We start from the raw sequence: 7,124 nt of genomic DNA, 5'->3' as shown, positions 1-7,124 counted from the left end.
TCTGTCTACGTGCTCAAAATCAGCCGTTTGTGGATCAGCTGCAGTATTTCGTGTTGCCAGTAACTTAGTATACTGAACATGATCAGCGTTGTCAGTAATATCCTTGGCAAACATCATTGTTGGACCAGCCGATCTTGTAAAGTCGTCAGAATATCTCGCCAGACCAATTATTGTTGTAGCAACATCAACATCCTTATGAATTGATTCAATATTTTTTCAATCAATCATGTATGTGGCGCTATCAAACAGTGCCATAATTCCGTTGTTGACAAAACCAACACGCAAATCGGCACCATATGCCGTATTATCCCCCTTTACAAGTCTACCTTCTACTTCAATAAACGCCTCAGCGGGCAAGAAATATCTACTTGTATCATGAACCTGTAATTCGATTCTCCCCCGCTGATTTGGTAGTCTTGCGTCATAAGAATAAAATTGATAATCACGTACTGACTCGTACTTAAGGACAGGTGCCTCCATATCAAATGCTGGGTCTGATTCGCGCCTGAACATTTTTATTATAGTTACCATTTTTCCAAATGATGATCATCGTCGACGAAGACCACTTCCTGCTGTTAAATTTGCTGTTATATTTTTTTCTGCTTCTTCAGATATCGCCGCTAGTTTTTGATTTGCAGCCTGATTTATTATTTTACTTACGTCTGCGGGCATCACCTCAGTACTTGCCAGTTTCACCGGTGGTTGTTGTTTTCGTCGCAATAATCGTGCTAGTCTTTCCTTGATCGCCGAGAACGCCTTACCAGCAACATTGACAATTGCACCAGGAGCTTTATCACGAACAATATCAATAGCCTTCATCGATAATTGTTTTGCAACAGGTGCTACTTTTGGAGCTATCCTCGTGAATAATCCCCGAATGACATCACCAAGTCCATTTCCGTAAATAACACTATAGATTGGTAATCGTGAGTTTACCGCTCTAACCTGTGTGGGTTTACGATGATTATCATGCACAATCATCTTATTTTATTTACCATTTATCTAACAACTAGTCATCAACGAGCTCATCAATAAGTTCTCGGTAAACGCCAATATCCATGATACCACCTTGAAATAGTCGCCGACAAATATCAGCTGCTTCATTGGTTATTTCTGGTGAATTATTTCCGGCACGTTTTCCTCCTATGAGAACTTCTAACCGTGACACGTCATTGATGATATTATCAGGACATAAACCATGTCCTGTTTTAGATTCATCTTGAGGTGTTTTAAATACTGGTGGTTGCATTACCGGAGTAAGTACTTCAGTGGTGGCCGGGGGTGAGTCACCTTCTCGAAATCCATGTGGTGAATCTGTCGGTGTAAATGTTACATCCGGTGCAGAAATTTTATGTAAAGGTGAAGAAATTTTCTTCGAGGAGTATGGTTTAAGTGACTCTTTAGCCTTTTTAATTTCCGACCTCAACCTTTGCTGCGGCGAAGAAGATTGCTGTTGTTCTATTTGTTGCAGAGGTGGAGGAAGCTGATACTGGGAAAATTCTTCTTGTTCTAGTTGTTTCAGTCTCTCTCTATAAAGTCTTTTTACTTCTCTATCAAGACTTTCGTATTCTAGACCTCTAGCTTGTTTTTTGTTGTAATATACGCGATATATCCATTTAATGAAATTATCATCATTTGTTTTTTCATGACGGGGTTTTAAAATACTAGATTTATCAAATATATTTTTTAATATCATCTCAGGTAATTTCTCTCTTTCAGTATTTCTAATAACATCAACAACCCCTTCGTTAAATCTTGCAATTAATTCTAAGTTTTCTCCTGCTGGTTTGGGTTTGGATACATGTTCTTTTTGAACGTTGGTGACTTCAGTACGAAGTTTTCCAATTTCTTCAGGTATTTCCTCAACAACAGGTGGAGGCTGAGCTGCAGCTATTTCCCTGGCTATGCCAGGTTAAAGATCTCGTAAAATCTTCTTTGCCTGTTTAGTTCTTCTTGCTATTTTTTCAGCCTGCGCCGCAGTTTGTTTTGATACCGGAAGAAGATCTTCTTTGATGACAGTTGTAACTTGTTCAGTAGCTGCAGTGACGGGTTTAAATAGTTTTTTAGTGTCTTCTTCATACTCAACTTCTGCTTCTTGCTGCGCTTGTAGATTTTTTCTAAATGAGTCTCTGACAGGAAGAAATTTTTTAATTGTTTCTAATCGTTCTCGAGCTGTTCTTGCAGTATGAGATTCTGGATGTACCATTTTATTATAACATAATAATTTAATTAATATCAGCAGAAGAGGAGCAGCAGAGAGGGTACCTACCAACGTTGGTCGTCAAAAAAATAAACAAGAAATAAATAAACACGTAGAGTACTTTATTTTTTCAGATACTATTTCGAACTGAGGTTTTATTAGTACAATCGTCCATTGCAAAAATAAAACATCTCAAGGAAAAGTTCATTTGTAAAATCTTGACCTTTCTACGAGATGATTTATTTGTTTGTTTTATTTGTTTTGTCGGAATTCTATGGTCTGTTCACCCTCTCTGCTGCTGAAGTCCATGCCTAGCGTTTGTTAGGATCAGGCGTGTCGTGACAGGTAATCAATTAATACGTGTTAGGGTCAATACCACCCGGGAGCTTATCAGATCCTAAGACGTGAATGCTATAATCTGTACGTGAATAATCTTTGAAATAGTTATTTCGTACATGCACCATCCATCATTCGCATTCAACATCAAGTCATATATAAGTGTGTGTGTGTGTGTGTGTGTGTGTGTGTGTGTGTGATTTGGATTTTTAACGTAGCTTTAACAATTTTTCAGTCATATCGCTACGATGTCTGCAATGTGGCAGTTTATAGTGATGTCTAGCACTGGGGCATCATGCCGCAGACATGTACCATGATGTCCCACCCAGTCACATTATCCTGACACCAGGCCGACCAGTCCTAACACTAACCTCTTATTGCTGAGCGCCAAGCGAGGCAGCTGTTAGTACCGTTTTTGTAAGTCTTTGGTATGACTCGGCCGGGGATCGAACCCACGACCTCCCGCATCCGAGGCGGACGCTCTAACCACTAGGCCACCGGAGCGGTTCAAGTCATATATAAAACAGACATGTAAATCAGGAATTACTGAAGTACTGCCTAAATCGTTATCGTTCAATTGATGAAATTTATCATGGGACAGTCGTTACTAAATTTGTTAAAGGGGTCAATCAGCAGTGCTGAATTTCCAGATTGCCGGAAGGATAAGACACATTGACAACATTTGCATATGCTTGAATTTCTTGACGTCCCCGAAGATTCATTTTGTTTATTTTAAAAAAGTATGACCAATAATATATGAGAGCTTTAGCTGCAGTGTAAAATATTCGGCATGCTAGGAAGGAAAATGCACACTTTACTGTCTGCATTCTAGAAGTGCGCGATATTACCGGTATACCGGTTTCTCGGGGTATTTTTGGGGGATGGTACGTAACATAGTACTTTTCACTTAACCCTTCGTCGGTCGTTTCCGTCAGAGAGGAATATACTGAAATTCCCGAGTAATCTTGTTACGAATTCAATGATATTAAAAGCATGTTTTCTATTTTTATAATTTAATTTTAGATAATTGCTGAAGTAAGCTAAATATTTTCCAGTAATTTAGTCGGTGTGTTTATGTTTAGTTACTCTTTTTTATATAAACCTTATCCATGAGATGACATCCCACTCAAAGTTTCCCGGCCTATTATATCAATAGTGTAGCTAGTGATTTGAAAGTTTCACTGTCAGTACTTCCTATTTTTATCAACAAACTCTCTAATGTCAGCACAATAACTTTTACAAGGTATCAGCTATTTTGTAGGCTTAATCATCGCACAGCATTTAGTGTTTAGATCACAACTTACACAACAATTAGCATCCACATGTCAAATTCATCTACTATAAGGTACTGACCATTGGGGGGGGGGCTATTTTTTCTAGCCAACATATTTTATTTTCCTTTATGTCAGGATAACTTTCTTTCCGTCTATTATGGATATAATATGGTGTTATACTGCAATAAATCAGTGCAAGATATTTGTTTACAGCTATCTGAGAGCCGATAATTTAAAAGAAATTCCAGGTCCCTGTCCTAGAAAATTAATTTTCTGGTCTCTAACATAACTGGTATATTGTGTGGTATGTATCGCTGTAGGTTCAGAAATACAGCAGTATACCGCGTGATAAAATATTTCGTGATACCAGACTATAGCATCTTACCTACACTTAAGCAATCCATGATCAATGCCTGAACATACTTTGTACGTGCATTTATATCTCTGTCACTGCGTGTATCAGCTGCTGGACCAGTAGAGGTTGCGCCACCTATAAATTCTCATGAGCAGATAACTTATTACTAGTCCTCATCAGTGGGACATTTTGGAAGAAAGGAATTAAGGTTGTGCTATTGCTAGCTGTGAATGCATGGTAACGAGCCAATGCATGCAGATGAGTAAAACATGCCAAAGAAGAAAGCTAATACAGTAGCCTTAACGATTCCACCCTTTAGCCCAGGGTTTGCCTTGTTATTTCTATTATTTTTGGAATCCTAAACAATTCACAAAAAGGACAAATATTACAAGAATATAAAAGTCTAAAACAGATATTAAGTTGTCCAGTATGCAAACCTTGACAAGGTCGCGCCGGGCAAATTTCAGTAAGGTAAAAACCATAAATCGCATAATATATAATCGCTGAAATAATTAGTTATAGCGTGGAATAGAAGAAAAGAGTCCAAAATTACAAGCTTGAGTTTAGACACAAAAGTGCATTTTCATTACACTGCAATCTAATGTAATTGGCTAATCGACAGTTTTAAGAAGAATGGATATAGAAAAATAGTATAGAAAACCTGAGAGAAAAAATAAGTATAGCCTAATTCGTCATATGAACTACAGTACGATACGGACATCTAGTTATTGTGGTCAGACTCTTTTGCCAAATTAGTATTCCATACAAATTCCTCATTCATTCAATATCTGCATAGTCCTCTACATATGCAAAAATACATAAATATATACTAGTTGCTAAATTAGTATATTCTAGTAAATACTGAGGTAAGTTACCACAGCAATGAGAAGATTATACTTGCTAGGTTAATCGATAAGATATCGCCCGGACCGTTATATAATGCTCTTCAACTTCCTAGTTCACAACTAGTGCACAAGGTTATAATCCCTGGAAGAACATATTTTATTCTCTTGTTTCTGGTAGACAATGGAAAAGGTAAGGAATATAAGTTCTCTAATTATTTTATCAATGTGTGGAAAGGAAAATATACTCGAAATTATGTTATATCCATTATAGTAAATAAGTTAAAACATTGTTAGATCTCTCATTGTCTAGGGAGCCCGAAACAAGATGTATTCTGAGCTGCATTAATAAACATCTTGATATAATGGTCCTTCTTTCCAGTATATTCTTTTCAGTGGAAGTCACTTACCAAAGAGAATGTATTTCTACAACTAGAAATTTAAAACAAATTAGAAAATGTTCGGACCAATAAGGAACATTATGTATACCCCATATTGTACTTGAAATATTGCGTCATCCATCTGATATATGGCTGAAGCTCAGAAAAGGGATTTATTATGATGAAGGTATGACATGTGACACATGACCCACTTTAGTAAAATAAATGGCCTTTGTACAAAGGAACCAAAACATAATGCCATTATGATCAAAGTCGTTATAGCTAATTTGGTACATCAAATGATGAGGTCTTAGAATACGTATGCGTGAAAAAAGCAGCAATGCCCTTAAACAAAGTGTGATTTTCATTTAAAAAAAGTTCTATGAGGGATTCTGTTCAAACAGAATGCACTTTTATCTACCATTTATCGAGTTGTTTTGCTTTTTCTTCTAGCAAATATGTGTATTGCATTGTATTATGTCGAAGTTCGGAGATAGGATCATTCTCTGCACCTCATGTGTGATTACATAATCTAAATGAATATTGACGTCTTGATTTTCGTATTTACCATCAACTACTCACTGTATCTATGCCATGGCTTTAAATACAACATTGCCCATGTAGAACAATGTGTATTTGTGAATCTATTTGTGCTAACGTTCATGAACCATAATAGAATTCAAAGATACTCCTATACATTTTCATAATATACTTAAAGGTGTGAAATATAAAGACTTAATGGCAGAATATTTTTTCATACTTTTTAATTCCTATATTTTCACATGTAAAAAAATATATGATTATATTTTTAGATCTGAAAAATATATCCTCGTATGTTCACATCTGAAAATATAAGATTTTCCATAATGCCTTGCGACGCTCGATTGCGTGTGCCTACAAAAGTTGTACCTGCAGCAACAAAACGAGTAATTTGTGAGCTAGAACAAATAAATAAAAACTGCCTTACATTTCCGACATGTAAATCAATCTTTGATAAAGTAATTTGACTCGACGCCATTCGCGCGTTTCTGAAGTTATTCCCGTTGCTCCCTTTACAACAAAACCCTCTGTGATGCATTGCTGAATTGGCATTATTTTCAGATAGGGTCAAATATTATACAAAATGACAAAAGCTTACTTTACTGTGGTAAAGTCAACCAAATCCTACCGCTTTATTTAAGTCACATATTTATATGATTATTCTATGAAAGTGGGGTGAATTTACGACAAGGGGGTGGGGTTGGCGTTTGTGGCGAAGAGTGAGTTTATTCTTCTAAACTTCGATTCTACAGAAAGTTTAGTATAGGACTAAAAGAAAATGTTCTTTTCCAACGTTGATACCGGATATATTTCATCGTGTGGTACCAAAAACTGTATATTTAACCTGATGGCTTCGTCACCAATTAAACTACATAGTCTTTGGTACCGCACGTTAAAATATATCCGGTATTGTCTTAGGACAAGAAAATATCATCTATATATTAACACGCTTCTATTCTTTACAAGACGTTATAATTTACATGTTTTCCAGTCTCGATACATGTGTGTGTGTGTGTGTGTGTGTGTTGAGTGCAAAATTTAGACATAATGTAGGGATTGGGATAATAGAGATTACGGCCGAGATTTTAGCTTTATAAAGGAGAATAATTGGATAGTAACAAGAGATAAAGAAGTTAATTTTGTTGTCAAACAAAACAAAGTCATTTTCTATACTGTACATACAAACTCCCATTTTCA

At 36.4% G+C, this 7,124-nt stretch overlaps 1 protein-coding gene across 1 annotated transcript in view; it reads left to right on the top strand.

Moving 5' to 3' along the window:
- Positions 1-5,116: 5,116 nt before the first annotated feature.
- Positions 5,117-7,124, top strand: part of LOC149791628 (uncharacterized) — a 123,685-nt gene continuing 121,677 nt past the window's right edge. The window contains exon 1 of the mRNA XM_089970185.1: positions 5,117-5,200. The gene's annotated coding sequence lies outside the window, so the exon portion shown is untranslated. The remainder of the gene's footprint in view (positions 5,201-7,124) is intronic.

This window comes from Sinohyriopsis cumingii, chromosome 9 (genome assembly GCF_028554795.1).
Source record: "Sinohyriopsis cumingii isolate HCF-2022 chromosome 9, ASM2855479v2, whole genome shotgun sequence".
Taxonomy (NCBI): Eukaryota; Metazoa; Mollusca; class Bivalvia; order Unionida; family Unionidae; genus Sinohyriopsis; species Sinohyriopsis cumingii.
Note: the sequence above shows the minus strand (reverse complement) of the source record. Positions and strands in the feature narration are given on the sequence as shown.